This window comes from Centropristis striata, chromosome 22, assembly GCF_030273125.1.
Source record: "Centropristis striata isolate RG_2023a ecotype Rhode Island chromosome 22, C.striata_1.0, whole genome shotgun sequence".
Taxonomy (NCBI): domain Eukaryota; kingdom Metazoa; phylum Chordata; class Actinopteri; order Perciformes; family Serranidae; genus Centropristis; species Centropristis striata.
The window spans coordinates 15816271-15844250 of record NC_081538.1 but is presented as its reverse complement, the minus strand read 5'-3'; the positions used below and the strand labels follow the sequence as shown (position 1 = coordinate 15844250).

Here is a 27980-nt window from a genome sequence, read left to right as displayed (position 1 = left end):
ATGCTGCTGCTGCTGCTGCCTGCTCTGCTTCTTGTCCTCTGGGGAGCACCGGCTCGGTGCCTGGAGGAGAATGGAGCCTTCACTTTTGATGGAGACATCCGCCTCTTCACGGTGGCCAACAACACGGTTTACGTCGCCACAGAGGAGACGCTGTACCAGCTGAGCCACGACCTGACGCTGGTCCACAGTCACACCCAGAGAGGGATCTTGACTGGTAGTTTTCTGACAAATACTGCGCATTTTTCCGGGTTTCTGAGAAGGACAAGGAGAACGCAACTTTCCGCGTCAACATATTATTGCCGTTTGTTGAGAATAAAACTGTGATCAGCTGCGGTGTGATCGAGTGTGGTTACTGCGAGGTGCTAGACCTCAACAACATTTCAAATGTGCAGTACAGGGAGCACGTCCTGGTGGGATCCCCATGGCACAACAGCTCGTCCGTCGGCTTCCTGGTCAATGTGGAGCGGGTCACAAATACCGAGACTTACATCCTAGCTGCCACAGAGAAACGCAAAGACATGTCCACTAAGACCAGCTGTCCTGACCCAGATGAGGTTAGCATTCATAGTACCAATAACAAACAGTCAGGAGAAATATTTTCCGCTAATGACCATTCCTCAAGACCTAAAATCACAAGTACAGGCAGTGTGGAGTTTGTGGATGGATTTCAGCTCAATTCAATCATTTATCTTTTGTCCAACGTGCCCTCCAGCGACAAGAGCAACAAAGTCCGTCTCATCTGGCTCCAGGGCAGAGACAGTAAAACTCAGACCCTCGCATCGCTGCGGGGTGCGACCCTCAGTATCTCTGATGGTGGTGGAGGCAGCAGACTCATCTCCTCCTCTGTGATCCCAGGAGGACCACCGGTGCTCTGGAGTGGAGTGTTCAGTGTGGATGGAGGACCAACCAACACTGAGCTGCTACTGTTTGACATCAGCCCAGATCTCACTGGAGCCACTGATGGAGATCCTGACTTCTGCAGTATCTGCCCTGGCAAGACCAAACCTGTGGTGGGTCATTATGTTGTATTTTGAATATTTTCAGTGGTCAGATGTTGATGTGTGGTCATTATGAATTTACATAAGACTTATCTGTAAATGATGCCATAAAATATTATAATATATTTCTTTCAACTCTAACCCGGATGTTGTTGTCCGCTGGGCGGGGTCAGCGCAAGGCGCTAAAAGTTAGAAAGCAGAGAGACTAGAGAGATGAATGAGCGTGAGAGAGATAGAGAAAGAGAGAGACACGAGTGAGAGAAAGAGCGGAGTTGCCGACATTCTACTGCTGGTCAACGGCGCACACGGTAAATAGTTTCTTTTGTTTTGTTTTAATCTCTAGATGAAACTGTACCGAGTGGTTTGTAGTGTGAAACGTTAATTTACATAACAATAGTTCGTTTTGCATTACATTGCTGTGTATGGCCAGCTAGCTTGCATTAGGCTGTTGACAATTTATATGCTAATTCTGCATTATTTGAGAAGTTTATTTTATAGTTCACCTCAGTAGCGTGATTGTGACATTTGGTTGGTTTTTATAAGCTAACAGAGTTAATTCTTATTTTATAAGTAATGTAGAGATAATAAGAGGGTTTGCTGTGGCCTGATTGTGTTGCATGTATTTTGAATGACTGGAAAATCTGCTATGCTATGTTATAAATATTCATTGAGATTTTTCATCTCCTCTGTTTTAGTTTTCACGGTGTTCAAGATGTCCATTTACATGTCCAAGAAAAATAAATGCACTATTAACATCAGTATGAAGCGTGGACTTAATGACTGACCAGGAAGTAGTTACAGTGAAAACGTAGCCTACTCTCCATCCTGCTGAGGTGCAACAACGTCTGCTACTACATCTGAACCAGAGCGTAGTACTGCTTCATCGCCTGCAGCCCGTGGACTTCAGGATCCAGAGCGCAGTACTGCTTCATCGCCTGCAGCCCGTGGACTTCAGGATCCAGAGCGCAGTACTGCTTCATCGCCTGCAGCCCGTGGACTTCAGGATCCAGAGCGCAGTACTGCTTCATCGCCTGCAGCCGTGGACTTCAGGACTCAGAGCGCAGTACTGCTTCATTGCCTGCAGCCCGTGGACTTCAGGATCCAGAACGCAGTACTGCTTCATCACCTGCAGCCCGTGGACTTCAGGATCCAGAGCGCAGTACTGCTTCATCGCCTGCAGCCGTGGACTTCAGGACTCAGAGCGCAGTACTGCTTCATCGCCTGCAGCCCGTGGACTTCAGGATCCAGAGCGCAGTACTGCTTCATCACCTGCAGCCCGTGGACTTCAGGATCCAGAGCGCAGTACTGCTTCATCGCCTGCAGCCCGTGGACTTCAGGATCCAGAGCGCAGTACTGCTTCATCGCCTGCAGCCGTGGACTTCAGGACTCAGAGCGCAGTACTGCTTCATCGCCTGCAGCCCGTGGACTTCAGGATCCAGAGCGCAGTACTGCTTCATCACCTGCAGCCCGTGGACTTCAGGATCCAGAGCGCAGTACTGCTTCATCGCCTGCAGCCCGTTAGCTTTCAATGTGAAGTTTTACTGCCTTAAGGTGAGATCTCTCAATCTTAAAATTGCAGCCTCAGACAATTGATGGATAGTCCTATGATACATTAAAGAGACTCAAGTTTGAAGTATTTCCATAGAGCTCCATTTAAAGTGTCTTCTCTGAGATTTAAAATCTCCATTTTGAAGTGTCATCTTAGAGTGTTATGCTTTACACATTTGATGTTTTTTGGTCATGGTGTTTATCATTTAGTTTCTGACTAAGTGGTTAATTTAAACAAAATATGTCATTTAGCAGTGACTCACACATTCAGGACGAACTAGTTAGACAGTCTGAACCTCTGCAGAATTACTTTCTAGAGAAGCCAAACGATCAGACTGACAATCCACATGAAAAGGTGGCAGACCCTGAGCTTAATCCTAGCGAGCAAGGTGCAGCTGCACCACAGGCAGATATAAGAAAGTCCTCACGTGAGAAACGTTTGACACCAAAGATGTTAGAATTGACAGAGCAGCAAATAGCTCAAAGAGAAAGGAAGTTCAACTCAGCGTATGAGAAATGGAAAGCGCATGTTAGAAGTGTCCGTGCAAATCTAAAATATGAATGCACTGATCATGACCTGTGTGAGATGATGGAATCTCTTGAACAGCTTGAGGCTATAGCCAAAGTAGAATATGACAATCTACGAGAAAAATCAACTCCCTCTCAGGAAATAAGACGAAAGGTCGATGCCTGCTCAGCGGTGACAGGAGATTTAACACAATTAATGAGAGTACGCCTGTCTGAAGTAGGAGAGGATTTTGATGTGGAAGCCGAAAAGCCAAGGCTGCGCTTGCTACTGGATAAGGACTATGCCAAATCCATATATGGATCCACAGGTTCCAGGTCATCTGTTGCTAGCAGCCCCAAACCTGCCTCAGAGACACCAAGCATAGCGGCCAAGAGAGCTGAGACGGCTGCCCAGCTAGCTGCAAGAAGGGTTGAATTTGAAAAGGAAAACCTCATCAATGCACAGCGTCAAGAATTAAAAAGACTTGAACAACAAAGGGATCTTGAAGCTATGGAAGCCAAACTTAGAGTGTATACTGAGGAAGAGGCTCGGGAAAATAGTCAAATATGCAGCCCTGCATACAGCAACATGATGGATCCTTGTTCCGCAGGCTCCTGTAAAGTAGGTCAAGAAGCTCCAAAAACTGAAACATCATTCCTGCAAGCTTTGAGTGACTCAGTTGTACTCACCCGACTCCCGGTTCCAGAACCTGGCGTATTCTCTGGCGATCCGTTAAGGTTCATACAGTGGAGCACTAGCTTCAAAGCCCTCATAGATCGACGCTGCCCCAATCCGGCCGACAAACTGTTCTACCTGCAAAAGTATGTTGCTGGAGAGGCGAGGTCAGTTCTGGAAGGTACCTTCTACAGAACAGATGAAGAGGCTTATCAGCAAGCATGGGAAAAATTGAATGCCAGATACGGCCACTCCTTTGTAGTACAACGCGCATACAGAGAGAAGCTCAATGGGTGGCCAAAGATCGCAGCAAAGGAGTATGTAAAGCTGAGAGAATTCAGTGACTTCCTGCAAGCATGTGACAGCGCCATGCCTCATGTCAAAGGTCTGCAGGTACTCAATGACTGCGAAGAGAATCAGAAGATGTTAGTCAAACTCCCCGAGTGGATAACTTCAAGGTGGAATCGCCATGTTACCGAGCAGCTGGACCAGGCCAAAGACTATCCCAGCTTTAAGGAGTTTGCTTCCTTCATCTCAAAAGAGGCACGTATAGCGTGCAATCCAATCTCCTCGCTGTATGCCCTGAAGCCTGCTGAAGAAAAGCAGACAAGAGAAACAAAGCGTCCAAAGGCAAACACCTTTGCCACCAATGTGCAGACCTCAAACACTTCAAGCGCCACAGTCAAATCCCACACTAATGATGAAGCCAAGCCAAAAGATTCCAACAAATTCAAGAAAGAGTACACAACAACACAGAACCCCGGTCCAGTGAAATGTATGTACTGTGAAGAAAATCATTCCATACATAAATGTCAAAAACTAATGGCAATCTCTGTGGAAGAAAAGCGAAAGTTTGTCAGAGACAAAAGCCTGTGCTTTGCATGCCTTAGGAAAGGTCATAACTCAAAGGACTGTCAAAAGAAAGCCATGTGCAGCATATGTAAAAGGAGTCATCCCACCCCATTACATGAAGACCGTCCGTCTGTGGAGAAGTCACCTTCACAAAGAGCTCAGAACACGGAAGGAAGTGCTTCTGCGCTATCATGCAGTGTGAATGGAGGTGAGGATGGCAGCACATCAATGATTGTACCGGTATGGATTTCATCATCAACCACCAATGGAACAGAGACGCTAGCTTACGCTTTACTGGATACTCAGAGCAGTAAAACATTTGTAGATCAGGAGGTGTGTGAAAGGCTGCAAGCAGCAGGGGAGCCAGTGAAACTCAAGCTGTCTACCATGATGGGAAAAGACTCAACAATAAAAAGTCAGAGAGTCAGTGGACTTCAAGTTCGAGGTTATTTCTCAGAGACCACCATCAACCTACCTCCTGCCTACTCCAGGGACTTCATTCCACTCGAACAAGCACACATTCCCACCTGTGAAACTGCCAATAAGTGGAATCACCTTGCAGCCATAGCCCATGAAATGCCCCCACTGATGAATTGTGGGGTCGGATTACTGATCGGGTACGACTGCTCCAGAGCATTAGCACCACGTCAAGTCATTATCGGAAGTGATAGTGAGCCTTACGCCATAAAAACTGACCTAGGCTGGAGTATTGTCGGGAGTGTGCCCCAGAGTGTGAACTCCAAGGATGTAACAGGACTGTGCCATCGCATATTCGCCAGAGAGTTGCCTCCTGTGACACCAGCTGCTGTGATTAGAGCACTTGAGTCTGACTTTGCAGACACCAATCCAGGAGAAAAGAGCATATCTCAGGAAGACATTCAGTTTCTCCAGATCCTGAAAGGAAGAATTCAGCAGAATGAACGTAACCACCTTGAGATGCCTTTGCCCTTCAAAGCACGTCCTTGTCTCCCAGACAATAAGAAGCTCGCCTTGGTTCGTCTGAGGCACCTGAAAAGGAAGTTGGACAGAGATCCTAAGTTCAAAAATGATTACGTGAACTTTATGGAAGGCGTCTTCAAAGATGGTGATGCGGAGGAGGCTGATAACGAACCTGAGCGAGGCAATGTGTGGTATATCCCACATCAGGGGGTCTATCACCCCAGAAAGCCGGAGAAGATCAGAGTAGTTTTTGATTGTTCTGCAAAGTACGAAGGCACTGCCTTGAATGATCATCTTCTCACCGGACCTGACCTTACCAACGGAATGACTGGGGTGCTATGTAGATTTCGCAAGCAGCCGACTGCTGTGATGTGTGACATAGAAAAAATGTTCCACAGATTCCACGTCAGCAAGGAGGACCGAGACTATCTGCGGTTCTTATGGTGGAAAGGTGGAGACACGGAGTCTGAGCCCAAACAGTACCGCATGAGGGTTCACCTCTTTGGAGCGGCCTCCTCTCCAGGGTGTGCTAATTATGGCATGAAGTATCTCGCCAACCAAAATGAGAGAGAATACCCCTTAGCGGCAGACTTCATCAAAAAGAACTTTTATGTTGATGATGGCATCATAAGCCTCGAGTCTGTGGACACAGCCATCAAGCTGGTGGAAGAAGCCCAAGCTGTGTGTGCTAAAGGACAACTACGTCTTCACAAATTCATCTCCAACGATCGAGTGGTTTTGGAATCAGTCTGTGAGAGTGAACGAGCCAAAGGAGTGAAGGACGTAGATCTCAGTCACGACAATCTCCCAGTTCAGACAGTACTTGGAGTGCAATGGAACATAGAAAGGGACACCTTCTCCTTCAAGGTCTCACTGGACGAGAAACCAATGACACGGCGTGGGATTCTCTCAACTGTAGCCTCCGTGTACGATCCTTTGGGGTTCTTGGCCCCATTTCTCCTGTCAGGAAAGCAAGTGCTCCAGGAGATGTGCCAGAAAGGCGTCGGTTGGGATGAATTTCTTCCAGATGATTTGAAGCCAAGGTGGGAAAGCTGGGTCAATGACCTTAAGAACCTGGAAAAGATTCAGATCCCAAGATGTTATTCTCCTGAGAACTTTGGAAAGATCCTGAGAACAGAGCTACATCACTTCTCAGATGCCAGCACTCAAGGCTACGGTCAATGCACATACATCAGACTTGTGAGTGAAGACAAAGTACATTGTGCCCTGATAATGGGCAAGGCAAGGGTTGCACCCACAAAGGTAGTCACAATACCAAGACTCGAGTTAACTGCTGCAGTGATCTCTGCTGCTATGAGCAGTATGTTGAAGGAGGAATTAGAACTTAGGGTTGACGAAGAGTACTTTTGGACAGACTCGCAAGTTGTTCTGGGTTATGTCAACAATGAGGCTCGACGGTTCCATGTCTTCGTAGCAAACAGAGTTCAGAGAATACGCGAAACAACGGAGCCACAACAGTGGCATTACATCGACACAAACGAGAACCCTGCTGATCATGCCTCCAGAGGCCTCAAAGTATCAGAGCTGCTCAACTCAAATTGGTTCCAGGGACCCAAATTCCTATGGGAAAGAGAGCTTGATATCAAGCAAGGAACATCAGAGCTGCTGGTGGGAGACCCTGAGGTCAAGGCAGCACAGGTACTAAACACACTGGCTGAAAGGCAGGACAATTTTTTGGAGCGACTGTCGCGATTCTCAAAATGGACCACGGCTGTGAACGTTGTGGCACGTATTCACAGACTGGCTGAGAGATCTAAGAAGACAGAACCGTTAAATGTAGAGGAGAGAAGGAGAGCTTCACTTACTCTTGTCAAGCTTGTGCAGCAAGAAGCTTTCAACGAAGAGATGTTCATCCTGACCCAGGAATCTGGAAAGCTCTCACGCAATCACTCACTCTACCAGCTTGACCCAGAGCTCCACGATGGCATACTTAGAGTAGGAGGACGATTAAGGAAAGCATCCTCACCTTTCGATGTGAGACACCCTATAATCCTACCGAGCAATGGTGATGTGACACGCCTCATCCTCAGGTACTGTCATGAGAAGACACAGCACCAAGGAAGAGGGCAAACTCTGAATGAAGTCAGAGCCAATGGTTATTGGATCATTGGAGGAAGTAAAGCAGTCGCCGGTTATATAAGGCAGTGTGTCATTTGCAGAAAGGCTCGAAGACCTACAGAACAGCAAAGGATGGCAGATCTTCCAACAGATCGCATCGAGCCTTCACCGCCATTCTCATTCTGTGGAATGGATTGCTTTGGTCCCTTTCACACCAAACAGGGCCGCAAGGAACAGAAGCGATATGGTCTGCTCTTCACGTGTCTCTGCTCCAGAGCAGTACACATAGAGATACTGGAAGACATGACGACGGATGCTTTCATTAACGCCTTAAGATGTTTCATAGCCATCCGTGGAGCAGTGAGACAGATAAGATCTGATCATGGATCCAACTTTGTGGGCGCAAAGAATGAACTGGGAAGAGCCCTGAAAGAACTGGATGAAGAAAGAGTGGCTACATTTCTGGCAGATCGACAGTGTGACTTCTGCATGAATGTTCCAGACGCAAGTCACGTTGGAGGTGTCTGGGAGAGGCAGATACGCACAGTGAGGAGTGTGTTGAGTTCAGTCCTTGCACAGAGCGCCGGTAGACTGGACGATGCCTCTCTCAGGACATTCTTTTACGAGGCCATGTCCATCGTAAACAGCCGCCCTCTGACTGTGGACAGTATCAACAATCCAGCAAGCCTAGAACCACTGACACCAAATCATCTGCTCACAATGAAATCCTCTGTCCCACTGCCCCCACCAGGTAGATTCGTCAAAGAGGACTTATACGCTAGGAAAAGATGGAGGCGGGTGCAATATCTGTCAGAGCAGTTTTGGTGCAGATGGAAGAAAGAGTATTTAGCCGGGATTATTATCAGGCAGAAGTGGCATGATCCAAGACGGAATGTGCAAGTCAACGACATTGTCATCGTCCAAGAAGATGCTCCTCGCAATGAGTGGAAGCTTGCCAGGGTTCTGGACGTAAGCAAGGATGATGATGGGCTGGTCCGCAAAGCTACCATACAGATAGGCGAGCGGAAGCTAGGGGAAGGAGGTAAACGCCTCAGCAAGCCATCTGTCGTCGAACGCCCCATCCAAAAGTTAGTCGTTTTAGTAGAAAGCAGTAAGACTCCCGGTGTCTCGAATTAGGTGCTTTAATTTGACATGACATTGAAATTACCATTGATTTATTAAACTAGGGGTGTAGCACGTCTAATATTTGTACATTTAGGCCATGAATCAAAGGGTAATTTGGTGGGAGTGTAAATGATGCCATAAAATATTATAATATATTTCTTTCAACTCTAACCCGGATGTTGTTGTCCGCTGGGCGGGGTCAGCGCAAGGCGCTAAAAGTTAGAAAGCAGAGAGACTAGAGAGATGAATGAGCGTGAGAGAGATAGAGAAAGAGAGAGACACGAGTGAGAGAAAGAGCGGAGTTGCCGACATTCTACTGCTGGTCAACGGCGCACACGGTAAATAGTTTCTTTTGTTTTGTTTTAATCTCTAGATGAAACTGTACCGAGTGGTTTGTAGTGTGAAACGTTAATTTACATAACAATAGTTCGTTTTGCATTACATTGCTGTGTATGGCCAGCTAGCTTGCATTAGGCTGTTGACAATTTATATGCTAATTCTGCATTATTTGAGAAGTTTATTTTATAGTTCACCTCAGTAGCGTGATTGTGACATTTGGTTGGTTTTTATAAGCTAACAGAGTTAATTCTTATTTTATAAGTAATGTAGAGATAATAAGAGGGTTTGCTGTGGCCTGATTGTGTTGCATGTATTTTGAATGACTGGAAAATCTGCTATGCTATGTTATAAATATTCATTGAGATTTTTCATCTCCTCTGTTTTAGTTTTCACGGTGTTCAAGATGTCCATTTACATGTCCAAGAAAAATAAATGCACTATTAACATCAGTATGAAGCGTGGACTTAATGACTGACCAGGAAGTAGTTACATTATCAATTCATTATTATGAGGTTTTAACAAAAATCGTATGGAATTATTTCAAGCACTCAAAACTGATTTCTTATTTCTTATTCAGGAATCCATAAATACCTTTTTGATTGTAATCTAATAATTCATGTTTTTGTGTCTCTCAGCCAAAGACTCTGAAGCTGAAGACAGTCCTCTTCAGACAGAGCTACATGACCTCTGTGCTGGCAGTGAGACACAAAGCCTGGATGGTTTTCTTCATTGGGACAGGAGATGGGCAGCTCATTAAGGTGTGTATCAAAAGTTAATATGTTCGACTCCTTATAAGGGGGAAAATATAAATGACATGTTTTGTTCTAGTTGTAACAATCTTGATTCCAAAACCTTGTGGAGCTGAAATGTAAATAAAAACAGAATGCATCAAATTTAGAATGTATCTATATTTACAGAAACAAAGTTTAATAGTTTGGACATTAAATCTATTGTCTTTGTACAGTTTCAATTGGAATAATCACATTCTGTTTAATTTAAATTTTGGACGTTGTCCAACCTTTTTAGAGTCAGAGTTGTAAATAGTAAAAAAAGTAGGCAAATTAAGTTACAAATAACTTGTCTCATGGTATTATACAGATAATTAAAGTCAGACATTTTTAGATGCTTCTGTGATTATTTTATTTAGGAACCATCATTTATTTTTCAGTCTGAAATAAGCTTCTTGGAGATTGCAATAATAAAATCCAACTCATAGCATTCATCTAAGTTGAAAATGACAGGCTTCTTTATTTCCTTCCATTGCCTAAACAGAAACAGTTTACTTCAGAATGTGATGTTTAATCAAGTATTAAATATTATATCAATATCAGTCTGATCAGCAATTAGCAACAGGCGCGAATTAGCAATTAATTTAACAAGTAGCCTATAATCCAAATGCATGTAGGCCTTATAATGTAGGTTATCCTTTCAATATCACAATTTGATCCACTCAGTCTGATAACATTTTGAATGTAAGGAAGAGCCTAATTTTTTCTGCATCCCCATTCAAGTTAGCAGAGAGCTCTTATGCACAAACTCTATGGGCTCCGAATGCAGGAGAGCCACAGAAGATCCGGGTAATTATATGCACAAAAGTCAAACCTTTTTGGCTTCATGCGGCGTAGTGAACATGGCCCACCTCCAGTTCTCTTTATTCATCCATGGTCATTCATCATTTAGGTAATTTTGTAAAAAAGCCGCCAGCTTATTTAAACTCTATCATTTTTGCCTTTCCAGTTTCTGCTTATTTCAGCTTTAAAACTTCAATGAAAGCATACAGTCAATATTTTATGTTTTTGAGATGATAGACAGTGACTTTGTAGTGGCAAAAAATCGTTATAAGGAGGAAAGATCACTGAGTCGTTGGAGCATAAGCAAAAAAGGTTTATTCTGATTGCAATCAGGAGAACACAAAGTAAAGTTAAGAAGTCTGCACAGAGTGATTCTGCAGACAAAGGGAGCGAACAGTTTTTATAGAGTTACAATACATGTGTGTGTGTTGGGAAGGAGGCACAGTCTTACGACCTTGAGGACTTGAGATAGTAGGCACCCTGCACAAAAACGAGAAGAAGCAGCTGTGCCCTGTTATCTTACAGGATGAAAAGGGCGGATTGTGTTCACATGAAAATGATATAAAGTTTTGTGAAAATGATATAAAGTTATGTGAAAATGTTCAGAAAGTTATGTGAAAATGCATACGCATGGCACTTTGTCATAACCCCTTTTGATCCGTAAGGATCAACCAGAGAAAAGATCAAACACAACCAACAAGGAAAACAAAAAAAAACCCATAAAGAAATGTACAAAACAATCACCATTAAACAGTATCAGACTGAACATTCCGCACTGGTTTAAGACCAATCATCATCAATAATGGCAACAGTGAAATAGACTCAAGGGAGAGAGCAACGCTGTTTTTTTCACAGTTTTTAATCAGGCCTACATCATATTTGCCATTCGCCCATAAGGAGTCAGAGACTTCCAAGGCAGGGTGCAGACTTTAAAGGCAGGGTGAACCTCAGTAGCAGACAGTAACACAGCAGTTTCCCCTTCCACCCTGTCTGCATCAATCAGTACATGCACTGATCTGAGGCAGGGGAAACTGAGTTTGCAAAATGATTTGTAAACCCTCCCTTTTGATGAATACATCACAGCAGCGCAACTCTTTCCGATTGGACACAGAGTTTGTGTCCAATCGGAAAGAGTTGCGCAAAAATGTACCCATGGGCCCAAGTCTCTCCATTGGTCAGAATTTGGTTTGGAGAGTGAAATGTGTGGATGTGAACCTGGTACATGGTAAAAGGGTAACTGTTTGTCCGTCAACGTCACTGAGAGTGCACATCTGGTCTGTGAACAGTAGAGGGTGTCAGTCATGAGGTTGTCATTGACTGATGAGGTCCACTCCCAGAGTCATCATCAGGTCTCGTCCCATCAGATTGAAAGGACAGACAGCAGAGAAGAGAAAAGAGTGTTTAATTTTGGTTAAAGGTACAGGATGTACACATGAAATAGGAATGGTGAACTGTTCTCTGATCCTGTTACCACATGCACCAATGGAAATGATGTTTCTGCCACTATATCTAATGTATGGAAACACAGATTGTTTTAAAACAGAGTGAGTAGCACCTGAATCAACAATGAAATCAACATTTTGGCCTTGGACTTCTAAAGTCATAGTAGGTAATTTCTGCACACTTTCATCAGTAAGATATACATATGTACCAACAGGCTGTGTTTGTATTTTCTTTTCTAAATGAGTGATAGGGACAAAGGGAGCTAACAGTTTTTATAGAGTTACAATACATGTGTGTGTGTTGGGAAAGAGGCACAGTCTTACGACCTTGAGGACTTGAGATAGTAGGCACCCTGCACAAAAACGAGAAGAAGCAGCTGTGCCCTGTTATCTTACAGGATGAAAAGGGCGGATTGTGTTCACATGAAAATGATATAAAGTTTTGTGAAAATGATATAAAGTTATGTGAAAATGTTCAGAAAGTTATGTGAAAATGCATACGCATGGCACTTTGTCATAACAACATGACCACAGTGAAACCAAAGCCACACAGAAAGATTTGAGCTGACAGGAAATAAGCAGTTATTTTAAGAAGTGTTAGTGGTTACATTGATTTTCTCATAGGCAGAAAGTATTTCTGTGTTTGGGAAATGATAAAACCAGTTTGACAGTTGTACTGACTAAGTCCTAAACGAAGTTTAGTACTGGTTGCTAATACGGAGGATTGAAGTTTAGACGTGCACCCAGTGCGCTCCGAAAATAGCAAAACGGAAAGTCCAGTAATGTTTACAAATATCTCGCAGGTTTATTTTCTTTGAATATATCATACAACAGCAATAACTTTAACTCATAATACATGTAACGAAAACAACAAACCAAATTGCTCAAACAATTGCTCCTTACATCAGAAACCACATAGGCACATACAAGCCACATACTAGGCACATGCTAGCCACATACTAGACACATACTAGCCACATACTAGGCACATACTAGCCACATACTAGCCACATACTGGGCACATACTAGGCACAGTCGAAAACCATTTGCTTCTCAAATCAGCAACACTGGTGTCTGGATTTCCCCAGGTTAAATGGCCCAACCTGGCTGACCCGAGGTCAGCTGAGCCACACAGCAAACTCAGCCCCCCAGGGGCATGGAGCAAAATAACATGAAATACTTGAAAATTTCCTCTGGGGAAATTCTGAAAGGGCCACGGGGGCTACTGCCGGTGTGTGTACACTATGATGAGATTCTTCAGAGATTTCGAACAATTAATACTAGGAATGTTATAATACTATATAACATACGAGGAGCACACCTACAACAAGCATTCCTTTATACCTTCCTTTATTTATTTATACAGCAACCTTTGCCCTTTAACCGCAAAATGTGTGTGTGTGTGTGTGTGTGTGTGTGAAACGTGTATCTGGAGGAGTGTGCGCACTTGCGTGCACATTTGTGTGTGTGTGTAACGAAAATCGCATAAAGTTACCTGTGTGTGTGTGTGTGCGTGTGTGTGTGTGTGTTTGAAGCATGTGTATCTGAAGGAGTGTGCGTGCTTACGTGCATCTGTGTGTGCGTGTATCTGTAACTGTAATCACATCAAAGGATCAAAGGCAATCAGAGCAAAGATCAAAGGCAATCAGAGCAGAGCAATCAACAGAATTAACTGCCACCAATGACCAATGTCCCGGAACAGTGACAGCAGCCAGAGGTGGACAGACTGGAATTTCTGGCCTCGAACAGAAAGCATTTTTGGCAAAACCATAATGCCTATCATTGATCCGACTTCACTTTGAGCATCCTGAGTTCTTCCTGAACGTCTACATATGTTTTTTGAAAAATGAAAAAATAGCTTTGTTAGAGCGATATAAAATAACCCTTTTTCAGAAATCTTCTTGCGTTTTTTAATATGGGAGCCAATGAGGCTGTTGGTGCGTGTTGGTGGCGCATCTGTGCGTCCTACACCCAAACTATAACTCTGACAGCTTTACCAGAGGATTGTGAGTGAGATGACAAATTTTCCTATGTTTCTATGTATAAATTATTTCTCTAGAGTGGAATTTGCGGCCTAGAGCAGAGTTTTCAAATTTTTTCTCTCCCTCTACACTCTGGCGATGACATCACACACTGTGACACAAAACTATATGACCTATTGAAACGTGTATTAATACACCGATACACAAGACTTGTGACTGCTATTTAAAGTTTAAATGGAGTCTCAAGGTGAAATTATGCCGGAGAAGTAGACATTTAAAAATCTCCAATTATTGTTCTTTTTCGCTCATTTTTTTTCGGCCGTCCCATCACTTCAATGCAAAATTTTGCACAGTTTTTCGGACTTACGTCGTGAAAAATTTGTATTCCATAGAGAAAATAATAGCACACCGATCCCAATCAAACCGAATGTTTTGATATATGATTTGTCCTGCAACTCTTTCAGTTGCAGGACAAATCATATATCAAAACGTGCGGGACAAAGTTACGTCCGAAAGAGGAAGAAGAAAAAATCCACAGTATAACAATAGTGCTCGGGGCTTTGCACTGGTCCCTACAGCTCCCTATTGCTGTAGGGGCCAGTGCTCGGTGCGATTGCCCCGTGGCCCTAAATAGGAAGAAGCTCCTTGTGTCTAGGTATGTATTCAGCTTTGCCTTGCACCTAGAAACATAACACAACAAAGCTTTATTCTTGTCATCAGCTTGCTGTGGACAAGAACTATGAGACCACCTGTCCCAGGGTGCTCTACAGGGCCAGTGACGACCGCCAGCTGTTTCCCAAAATGCACCTGGATCAAGTGGATCGTAAACATGTGTACATGCCATTTCAAAACCAGGTAGGTGGATTGCACCTGTAAATGCTGCAAGATTTTGAAACTTTTTTTTTTACCACAATGTCATACATATGCTGTATTTTAAAGTGTTGCTATGTTTGTGCTCTAGATGATGCGTGTTCCTGTGTCAAAGTGCAGCACATACACCAGTGTGCAGGACTGCTGGTCTGCACAGGACCCATACTGCGTCTGGTGCAGCTCTAAAAGAAGGTAGGAGAAACAACCTTAATCTGCAGCTGACTCCTACGAACAATCACAAACTTGGGTAACATATATATTTCTCTTCCTAGGTGCATATTTGAAGACGAGTGCCCAGTTTCAGACTGGATTTCCATTCCTGATGATTCCCAACAGAAAATGGTTTCCTACAGTGTTGTGAAGGACGACACCGGTCAGGTAAAGATTACATACAAGCCTTCAGCTATAATCAGTTACAACTGTCACTTGTTTCTTTTTTGAACACTCATATCCTTTCTCAGATCACGCTTAACATCCAGACACACCTGACTGGCGGCCAGAAGGCGCTGGATAACTTTACCTGTGAATTCTCATCCACTGCCACTAAGCCTTGTAGCAAACAGTGCTTTCCACAGTTCCCACGATGCAGCTGCACCCTTTCAAGCAGCACACTTCCTGCTGAAGGTCAGTGACCTTTGATAAACATAAGAATTAGGCGATTAAAATACCCAATTATCAATCTCTTTGCCACAAGAATCCTATAAGGGGAAAATGGGGAGAAGTTCTACCGCTTGTCATCTCATTCACTGTATTATTTCCACTTAACAGGCCTGGGTGTCACAGTTAAGATTGGACTCGGGGAAACAACAATGTCAGAAGATCTGAAGCTTTCCAACTGCTCTGACATCAGGGGACCGCCATCCTCAGTCCTGTAAGTCCACTGTCTTATAGTTCTATAGAAAATATTCATAATTCAATCTTGTGTTTTCACATCTGTTTACATTATTTGAGAGAAAAGCCATTGTACCTTTCCAAGGTGTATTAATTGTGTATCAGTGTGGAACAGTACAAATATTAACTTTAGCTGCTAGCTGAAGCTCAGGCCTCCTGCTGACAAACATGATACAACTTAAACCTGCACACACACAGGGAGTCTGTGGCTCAGATGGTAGAGCAGTCTCCCACTGATTGGAGGTTTGGCGGTTTGATTCCTCTAGAAGAACGTGTCAGAATATCCTTCGGCAAGATACTGAAAAGTATAAGGGTAAAAAATAAGACAGAGAAAGACAGAACTAAGCCCTCCGCCTGCATCTACATCATACTAAACATGGCTGGTGTTCATGTTTCATCATCAGGAATCATATACAGTTCTCCAAATTCATACTTTAAGTGTGAACAATAATAATAGCTGATAACTTTTGTTTTCTCTTCAGGTGTCGGCAGTGTATCAAGGCTGGATGTGGCTGGAGCTCTAACGGCTGTTCCTGGGCAAATCAAGGATCGGGGAATGTAATTATTACGCATGTTTTTAAAGATTATTTTTTTGGCATTTTGTTGCTTTATTGATAGTGAGAGATAGAAAGGGGGTGATAGAGGGGAAGACATGCGGCAAAGGGAGCTCAGGCCGGATTCGAACCCGGCTCCACCGCAGCACACGGCATACATGGTTAGCGTTCTACCGTTGTGAGCTACCGGGACGCCCCAACTACGCATGTTTTTGTCTTCATGTTTCCAAGTGCTACATTTAAACATCAATGCAACCACACAGCATTCATTGGAGATGTTTGTGAAAAGACACTTGAACCACCTAGTGATGATAGTTCAACAAGTATTGAAACACACACTGAAATTATTTTCCCTTGACAATCTTTAAAACCAAACTTCAAAGCAAAACTGCTCTCCAAACTTCCTCACACGAAGTGCATGGTTGATAGATGCATGGATGGATGTCAAATCTGCGGAGCTTTCCACTGTAGTCATGCTTGTTGATGCATGACTAGGCAGGAGTTAGCTTATGTCGTGGCTAGGCATAAGTTAACTGCTCATCAAACAATATGTGTGTTAGTTTCTATTTCTGAATATATTAAGCACATACAACATGTAAATGCGACTGCATTATTGTTGTTAGAATGGACCTTTACAACTGTTCCAGTTTTTGAGTAACAGATCCTGAATCAGCTGTTAATGTTACCTGTACAGTGACTGTCATGTAAACCTGCTTAATGCCTTCTCCTCACTTTCTCCTGCAGGACGGCGTTTGCCAAAAAATGGAGTCAATGATGAACTTTTCAGTGAGTCTGAAACTCTTGTCACACAGATTATTTCTCTGAACCTCACACTTTCACTCATTCACATTCAGGAGCGATGAAGCTGTCCATAGAAGATCATGGTTTAAAACTAAAAATGTTTGTTTGCTTTTCTGTCAGAGACCACAGATCTTCTCCATCGCTCCCAGTGTTGTGTCATTCTACGGCAGAAACCATGCAGTGTTGTCAGGTTCTAACCTCACAGATGTGACCAGAGTGAGGATCCTGGAGGACATGAAATGTTCTCCACAAGAGTGAGTCAGTTTAAAGGGAAATCCCAATCATTAAGCTCTATTTCTCATATTAAACCTTGTTGTATGCCACAGACAATCAGTGAGATTCTAATTTGCAGATTCATTGGGAGATTAATTTCTCTCTCTGTGATCCTGTGTGCTCTGATCAGATCTCCTGTGTGGAACAACACTGGTGTGAGTCTGACGTTCCACATTCCCAGTGCCGATAATAAAGGCATGGTCCAAGTGTGTGTTGTCCTCCAAGACGGTAGTTGCCATGGCAGCGCAAAAATCACTTACCGGTCATCTCCATCCTGCACCAACATTACACCAAGCAGCAGCTGGGCCAGGTACGACTGGATTTATTGGCATTCTTATGTTCCCAACACAAACTCAGCTGGGCGATTGTGGCTCAGTTGGTAGAGAGGGTTGCCCACCGAGCGGAGGGGTGGTGGTTCGATCCCTGACCATGGCAGCCTACATGTTGAAGTATCCTTGAGCAAGATACTGGACCCCAAATTGCTCCTGATGCTGCGTTCATCTGTGTGTTAATGAATTCCCAATGGCGGCAGGTGGTACCGTTTAGGCTAGCCTCTGCACCAGTATGAATGTGTGTGAACGGGTGAATGAGCACAATCTGTAGTGTAAAGAACTTTGAGTGGTCGCAAATCGACTAGAAAAGCATTATATAAGTGCAGGTCCATTAACCATTTACACACAGACTTTGATGTGTGTTTCTGATGATAAGACTAAACTAATACTTTGATGACTGTGATGGCATGTAGTCCTTCAGAGAAAATATTTCCATCAGCCACTGTGCTGCAGAAAATGGAAAAAAACCCCAACAACAACAACCTTAGAGTGTTTTTGAGGGTCATGGGCTTCATTTACTCAACATCACACACAGGGGAGCAACAACCTACTTTCTGATGGGTATGCAGCCCATTGGAGGCTTGGATACGGCCCATCAGGACATTTCTGTTGGCCATTCTCAACCAATGAGTCCTCTATTACGTGGCATTCAGATGGATCTAGGTCTTACCCCAGCCCTTCCCACTGCACCTCTTTGTTCCTCTCTCTCAATTTCACATCTCTGTTCCATTATGTCTTAATCATCACCTTGCACCTCTCTGTTCCACCTTCTCCTCTGTGGTGATTGACTGGCCATGTCTGGCCACGAATTCTGCACGAATTTTCCCAAAAGGACACAGTGAATAGTCTGATCAGCAGACATTTAAACAATACTGGACATTTAGGTTTTTGTGACCTCACTAGTTGAATTATTCCTACCTGATGTCATCACTGGTCTCCTGTAGAGCAGATCCCATCACTGACCTCATGTCTGTCTCCTTCACCCCTTGCCTGTGTTCTTCTCCACTAAGTCATACAAGCATTATTTAATTATTTAAAGGCTTGACTCTGACCGGCGAAAACATTTTGCCTTGCAAAAATGTGTGGAATTTCGCAATAGTTATACATTCGCATAGTTTGAACCCTTTGGAGTTTGGGGCTACTTTTTTGGTTTTTGACTCCTTTTCATTCTGCCTGTATAAACCACCAAAAAGTGTTCACCCTGCCATGTTGTTATTGTTTTCAGCACAACCTCACCTATATGACCTGATTATTATTTATACACACAGAATTACAAAAATACACATAAAAACACATTCTTTACTACCCCCCCCCCCCCCCCCCCCCCACACACACACACACATAAAAACCCACTTAAAAAAACACCGAAAAAAACACACTTTTTTTTTTTTTTTTACAAAAGCCACCCAAAAAATTACAAAAAACACACATTCAAAAAACACACATTAAAAAAAACAAAAAACATACACAAAAGTTGACAAAAAACACAAAAAAAACATTAAGGAAGGGTTGATGCACTAAATTGGACTTGGGAACTTCTAAAAAAGCTGACAGCAGGGCTCCATGCTGCTTCGTTTTTATGTTGCAACGTCATGAAGAAGTCTTGCTCCGGTGCTTTTGTGGACTCCAGAGGGTTAATAGCTTTGAATAAATTACACATCTTGCTAATGTAATTTTTCAATATGAATAATATTTAGAAATTAATAACTACAAGTGGCTTCCACCTAATATTAGACCAACCTGTCGCCTTCCCCTGTCTGTCCTGATTCTCTCTCTCTCTCTGCTTCTCTTCTTTCTCTCATTCTCACACCTGAATGACATGAACTTTGTGTTAGGGAGGTTTCAAAAATACAGAAGTCAAACCACATAAAAAACATGACATTTTAATTTCAAATTATATCCTTATTGTGTATCAGTTACTGATTGGACGCTGCACATAATTTACTTAGTCCTTCAACCACTTTTAGAAGTTTTTTTATCCCTGTGCATCCTTTCTGCTTCTCCCACTTCCGTTTTCTGTTTTGTGCCCCAGAGAGCTTTCTTTTCAGGTTCAAACAAAAACACTTGTGCTTCAGATCGTGCTAGAGGGGGCGCGCACTCGAGCGTCTATAGTGTGGAGACGAGGGGGAGGGGGGGCCTCATCAGTGACATTTCGTTTCCCTTTATTTCGGTGAATACATGTCATTAGAAGAGATGTAACAAACCAGAAAAAAAACATTGATCAAAGTCAACAATAAGTAAACAGAGAAAGAAAATTGATAATAGACATTTGGACCGAAAAGGCGTAGGCTTATTACGCCTACCTTCTTACAACTCAAGAAAATTTTACAATTAAAAATGTACAATCTGTTATTTATTAATAAAAGAAATAAGCAGTCACAAAAGAGAGAAAAGAAAGAAGCTGCTTGATTTTTCTTTTTCTTTTTTCCTTTTTTTCCTTCTTCTCTTTCCCTCTTTCTTCCCTCTTTCTTCCTTAAAAAAGAAGAAGAAAAAATATATAATTAAAAAAAGACAATCAAACATACAGAACAAAACAAAACAAAAATAGTAGCAGCATAGCACTTGTCACCACTCATTACTCTAACTGGCTACTAACTTATATAAATGAATCATCCTGTTTTTAAGTACTTTTTCAAATAAGTTAATGGTATTGGATGTTTTTAAGTCTTTCTCCAATTTGTTCCATAAATTAAAAGCTGTTACCGTTGTGCATCATAATTCAGTGTTGGTTCTGGTTTTTAACTTTATAAATATACACACCCCTTTGTCTTAGATTGAACATTTTCTGAATACAGTCAGGCAGCATGTTGTTGTTAATTTTGAACATAAAGTGTGCTGTTTTGAAATCCACCAGTTCTTTGAATTAGAGTTCATTTAAATTAATAAATAATTGATTGGTTGGATGCTTATAATCGACTTTGTTTATGAGTGCCTCTGTTATTGATACATATCATTTAGACATGCACAAACGCTGTTAAATACAGAAAATGCCGACTCAAATTCATTTTCCCCCCATCTAACAGCACAGAGGCTATTTTGGGATCTGGTGCTTCTGCTTTGTCACTAACTTCAATAAATGTGGTTGTGGCTTGTTCGAGGAAATTAAGTCTCTAAGTGAGAAACAGTTACTGCAGTTTTTCACTTGCAGCAACTGAAGTGCCACATACCTTTGGTATAAAAACTCTTTTCACACTGTTGCTTGTAAAAGTGCAAAAACAATCAATGTACCTATATCTGGAGCCTTCATTAAAAACACATAATCCCAGGGCCATAAGCATTAATACATAACCATTATATTATTATGAAGAGATGGTAAGTTTTATCCTGAACTTGAACTGAATTATCTTTATGGTAAAAGGCTCGTCACAGTATATTTTCAGAGTGGTTAACAGCTGCTTGCACCGTGGCAAAGCAGTTACTATGTCCGTAATGACAGATTTTTAACTTGCATTCTCATATTTTGGGTAACCCTATGTAAAGGTAGCAGGTTGCATAGATGTGTTTTAACCATCATATCAGACTGTCATGGTAAAAATAGCTTTCTCTGGTATTGAATCTGTATTAAATTATTGAATTCCTGCTGCTCTGTGTCCTGTAGTGGGAAGAGGAAGATCACACTCATGGGATCCCATCTGGAGTTTGTGGAAGGGGTGGTGCACAGCCACGCCCTGCAGGAAGTCAAACCTCCGAGAAACAGCAGCTATCAGGTCCAAATTTATCACGTTCATGTTATGAAAAAATGGCTAAATAAAAACAAATCATCACACAACTACACATTGTTTTATGTATATCCTTTTCATATATGGTGATTTTTATCTGTTAAATGAAGAGCATATATGCATAGGGCAATTATTTGTTTATTGTTTTTGCTTTTAATAACTAATTGAGATGTTTTTTTATTGTGACACATCTCTTCCTACCACATTAAAATTAACAACTGTCCTTTTTAACATTTATTCAAATGATTTGATTATGAAACAGTACATGTACAATAAACATAAACATAACCACATTCCATTGCTGTTTTTTATTTGTTACAGTATCTCACCTATGAATCACCTGCAGCTGAAAAAGGGATTTCTACCAGCACTGTGTCTCTGAAAGTAGTCAATGAAACCTTGTCCTGCTCCACAACAATAAGCTACTACCCAGACCCCAAGTTCACGCCTTCACAGCCATAAAGACCGGGGCCGATGTCCGCATCACCATACAGGTATTATATATTTTAAAGCACATGTACACATATATAAATGTACATGAAAGGTCAGTGTTTCTGTTGTCATTTTAGAAAAAGGCAGACCAACTGGAGATGAGCCCCGCAGAAGTGTCAGCGTGGGGCGTAAAGGACGGAAAACAATACCCCTGCATCATAGAAGTGAAAGAAACCAGCCTTTTCATCCGTCAGATTCTGAGGACACCTGATGATGCTACGTTTCAGCAGTTGAAAGTAAATCTGTCATTCAAACTGCACCAATCTAGACAAAAGAAACTAAACTTTATTGTGATTGTAGACAGGACACAGGTGGGTCATAGCCCCAGGTTACAGAATATTACAGTCAAAGTCTTCTAATGACATATGAAGTATGATGTGTATTCATCCAATGGCTTTTAAAATATGAGGTTCACTTGATTACTTGAAGTAGTAATCATACACAAAGTAATCTATTAAAAGTCTGAGAATATATAGAAACCTGAGAATATATATAAAAAGTCTGGGAATATATATTGAAATCTGAGAATATATTGAAACTTTCAATTAAAACCTGCAATATATATTATCAGGTTTCCATATATATTCTCAGACTTTTTATATATATTCTCAGGTTTCTATATATATGTACATATATATATTATAAAGTATTCAGTCCCCCTTCAATTTTTCACTGCGTTTCATTGCAGCCATTTGCTAAAATCATTGAAGTTCATTTTTTTCTCATTAATGTACACTCAACAACCCATCTCGACAGAAAAAAACAGAAATGTAGACATTTTTGCAAATTTATTAAAAAAAGAAAAACTGAAATATCACATATTCAGACCCTTTGCTCAGTACTGAGTAGAAGCACCCTTTGAGCTAGTTCAGCCATGAGTCTTCTTGGGAATGATGCAACAAGTTTTTCACACCTGGATTTGGGGATTCTCTGCCATTCTTCCTTGCAGATCCTCTCCAGTACATTGATATATCATAGACAGACAGACAGACAGACAGACAGACAGACATGAGAGTTCTGGTGAAATGTAAAATGTATTTTTCTAACAGCAATAGTTATTGTTTTCCAGATAACGTATGGTGACAAGACGGTAACACTCTGGGAACTATCTTTGTCTTTATTACATCAGGTCATTCTGACACTGCGTATTGTGCTGATACCCTTTATTATTTTTGGTAAGTATACAAATGTGGTAGTGTAAAACCTGAACTTTAATTCATTTGAACCATTTTCTGTTTAGATTCTATATGATTGTGTATGGTTGTTAGTCTGGTTTTCTACCTTTTTCATACAAACTGAGAAACTCCTTCAACCTGTTTGTGACAAGTATATTACTGGTAGGAGGACAATAAAGCAGAAACAGTCTTTACTTCATAGTCAACAGCAGCAGGCAATGTGAGAAGAGTCCGATTCAGCAGATAAAACCTACGGGCTGAGAGAGTCAGCAGACAGGGTTTGTCAGAACAAGAGCAAGACTGGAGCAAAAAGGCAACAGCATATAGAAGATCTCACAGATAACTAGAAAATTTCCTCTGGGGAAATTTTGAAAGGGCCACGGGGGCTACTGCCGTTGTGTGTACACTATGATGAGATTCTTCAGAGATTTCAAACTATGCCCTTTAACCTCAAAATGTGTGTGTGTGTTTGTGTAATTAACATCACATAAAGTTACTGTGTGTGTGTGTGTGTGTGTGTGTGTGTGTGTGTGTGTGTGTGTGTGTGCGTGCGTGTGCGTGCGTGTTTGAAGCATGTGTATGCACGTGTGAGGGGTGTGCGTGCTTACGCGCATGTGTGTGTGTGTGTATCTGTAACTGTAATCACATCAAAGATCAAAGGCAATCAGATCAAAGCAATCAACAGAATTAACTCACACCTGCTAATGTTCCGGAACATTGACAGGCTGGAATTTCTGGCCTCGAACAGAAAGCATTTTTGGCAAAACCATAATACCTATCATTGATTTGACTTCACTTTGAGCGTCCCGAGTTCTTCCTGAACGTCTACATATGATTTTATTTTAAGAAAAATTAAAAAATAGCTTTGTTAGAGCGATCTAAAAAAACTGTTCCATCTTCCTTTTTTCCGAAATCTTCCTGCGTTTTTAATATGGGACCCAATGAGGCTGTTGGTGGTGTTGGTGGCACATCTGTGCGTTGTTCGCCCAAACTATAACTCTGACAGCTTTACCAGAGGATTGTGAGTGAGAAGACAAATTTTCCTACATTTCTATGTATGAATTATTTCTGTAGAGTGGAATTTGCGGCCTGGAGCGCAGTTTTCAAATTAATTTTTTGACAATTTTTTCTCTCCCTCTACACTCTGGTGATGATGTCACACACTGTGACAGTGTGTGACAACCCTACAGCTATTGCTGTATGGGACCAGTGCTCGGTGTGATTGCCCCGAGGCCCTAATAAAGACATTGTCCAGATGATGAATATGAATCTAAAATATTATCTGTTGGCAGCTAAAATACAAACACCACTGGTGTTAGACTTATAAACTAATCAAGGTCAAACCTTATACTTTCTATTTACTATTTCCACTCTATGGATTTATTGCTATTTGGCTGCCTGGTTTCATCAGTTAATGTGTTTGTGTTTCAGCGCTGGTGATTATCTGTCTGTGGCAAAAGAAGCTCACTGCTGAGATGAACCAGCTGTGACCATGTCCTCAAACCTGGTGGACTTTCTGCAACTCCATTATCATGTCAGACACCGTATTTTATTTAAGATTTATTCCTCTTGATACCCATTTCTCCACCTGTTGGTCACTGGAGTAAAGTTCACTCTCTGGTCCAATATAATGTAGAGGGAAAACACCTTAAGTCTTCAGTTTTTGGCTTTAACAGAATCTTGCAACAACTTCAGTATTGTTTAACTCTGGTATAGTTGTATCCATAGACTGTATATATATAATGGACGTAGTCACCGTGACGTCACCCATTGGTTTGTGGACTGCCCGTTGGAAGCCTCGAGTTCAGTGCTACACTCGTCACCATCTTGCGTCGCCATCTTGTTTCCCATATGCGGAGCAGACCATATCTGGACTATGGAGGAGCGAGAGGGATCTGACAACACTGACTACAGCCTCTCTACACCGGCAACCCGACTGAGAGAAGCCGCTGCTAATTCATGTTAGCATTAATTGGAGCATTAACTGGGATGTTTGTTTTGGCTAGCAGAACACAAAAACAAAATGTATCTTTCTAACCTCAGAAAACTGAACAGCGACTCCTTGGAGTGTCTGTTAGTCCAACCAAACACTGAACAAGACATTTTTACTGAACAAAACGTTCAAATAAACTGCCATTAAGTGAAAATTCAGTGTGAAAGGGTCAAAGTTATGAGACCAAATCGGTAAACGTCCTCTTTTATATCTATATAACGTTATATATAACTTTATTGACTCGTTGCCGTGGATACGCATTGCTCTGCTTCTCTCCTGATGAGGGCTCGCCTTGTCAGTGACCTGTCAGTCAAAGCTAGAAACGCCCCAAATCATACGATTCTTTATCTTCTAAACGGGGCCATTATTAGAACTATTCACATCAAATTGTCTTGAAGATCATTTTTAACTAGCGATTGAGACCATAGTGTTGTCCTGAAATTTTTTTCTGAGGTAATAAATCAAGTGAGAAGTTTTAAAATTTTGCACTGAAATGAATGGGCAGATTTTTTTTTGCAGCCAAACTTTGCACCCCCTACTGGAATTTTCGGTGGATTGCAGGCTTAATGCACTTCCTGGTTGGCCTCCATGCTCAGACACGGAGATTGCCGCCTGGTTGTATCTAAGAAAAATGACAAGATTTAGGTTTTGTGTCCTGGCCCAGAAATCCCAGTTGAGAGTATATCAGAGAGACTCGAACTAGGAACTTTATGATCAAATAGACAGTGTCTTAAACCTAAAAACGATCCCATATGTCATATTTAAGAGTTTGAATAGAAAAAAACATAAATACAGACAACAGCTCTTTTTACTGGGCTTTACATTTGATGTGTGTTTGATGCATTATTAGTTACATACTTTAATTGAAAGGGTTGAGAAGTTGTTGTTTTTTTTCACTATAAAATCCTAAAAAATGTACTCCATATACAGGTTTAATGTGATTTAACTTACTTCTCTGATGATCACTGCAACCGGCAAAAAAAATCATCCTGTGAAACCGCAAGTGGTTTTTTTTACACTTTGCAGAACCAGACCAGCTAAGGCAGCTGTCACTTCACATTTACAGACTTCAGTCTGAAGAGTGGTGTGGTGTAAAATGACCTGTATGGCCCAGGATAATTACATTATCTGTTGTTTTTAAGTTTCCATGAATTTTAGAGTAATGCTGGTAGCAGATTAATAATGTAAAGTAAACAGCAGATGTGTCCTCCAAAAGGAAGATGTCTTACCTTTTTTCTTTGTCCAGCATCAAGTTGTCAAAGGCACACGATTAGTCAATATTCCACTTCCTGTTGTGATTGGTACTGAGTAATATAATGTATTTTTGTTATTATAGAGTTAGTGTGTGTAAGCTAGCAAGGATGCTATGTAGACTCAATCTACCTTCATCTCAGTCATGTTAACAAGCATTTAGCTTTGCTGTATAGAGTCCAAATAAGTGCTGAACTATGAGAGTGTGTATTGCAGTAGCCACTGTATATTGGTCAACACATGCTTGAATGATTGGAGCTGCACTTTATGCAGTGTTCACTGCCTGTGTCTGCCTTAAAAAAATGTTTACATGATGGTACTCAATGTTTCTTTTGTGTTTTTGTGGTTTAATGGCTATGAGAAAACTATAGAATTGAATAAAAGTAACCTAGCTTACATGATGCAATAGCTTTATTGTGATACATACACAAAATATTTGGGTTTTTTTGACTCGGTGCATTCGGTATAATAAAGTGTTTTCATATTTAGCAGGGTTACAGTGAAAAGTAGGCAACACGTTACATACGTCATATCCAATTACATAGGGAAGATTATATTATGACAATACAAGTGATATGTAGTCTGTCAATGAAGCATGGAGAGAGTTGTTCTGCCAGAGGAACAAAACGATGGAACACATTCCACCAACTCAGGATTTCCTGCTGCAGCACTTGAAGCCAGTTGCCTACCAGTCTGAGATCTTCTGAACTGGCCCAGCAGCCGACCACCAGTCCAGAAGGATGGAGGTGGACATTGGATGGAGACAGCCAGGTCTGGCTTCCTGTGTGAAGCGTTCCACCGATCGGTCCAAAGCCTGCAGAGAACTGGTGAGGTGTGGCTGTAAGTGGCTGTGGTGCAAGGTGCTCATGCAGGAAGGCACACTGGAATTGCAAATCTTGCAAATCAGATCTTTGTAGTTGTAAATGTAACAAATAATACAAGTCAAGCTAATAAAGTTGTATGCATGTTATCCATTTTTATGTATACGACCTATATAAATATATGTCTGATGGCTTAGGAACTGAGTTGGAAATTATGTAAATATATGGCCAAAATGAACATATCTATTTGATCTAATAACTATAGTGATATTCTTGATACCCTTAAATGATTCCTTGACCCAGAAAATGTATATTTTGACACCAAGATTGACCTTCTAAGTGGCTTGGAAGATATATTGGTTCTCATAGATTTGATATGGCAGCCACTGTGATGAAGTGGCTCCCATCAAAAACTGAAACTTACGTTGATGGAGAGCATGTAGAAAAAATTTGTTGCGTGTCCCCATTATTTTGTTAAGCCGTCTGACTATTAAGATCATTGATTCCAAAAAAATCAAGCATAATTACCAGTGAAACCACTAAACTCACTTGTAGCTTTAAAGTTGTGACCACCACTGATTTTACGGATCAGTGTAATTTTATTTTATCTCATATGATGTATTTCTTACATTGTGGGAAAGCAAAGTAAGTCACTGTCATGTGTCAAACTTGAAAAGTGCTGTTTGGTCAGTGACATTCAACAAACAGAGAAAGAATCTCCCCAAAGCTGACACTAGATGTCACTCATTA

The 27980-nt window shown here is 41.7% G+C and overlaps 1 pseudogene; it reads left to right on the top strand.

Annotated features, from left to right (window-relative positions):
• LOC131961097 (plexin-C1-like) lies at positions 1-26805 on the top strand (annotated as a pseudogene).
• The last annotated feature ends 1175 nt before the right edge of the window (positions 26806-27980 follow it).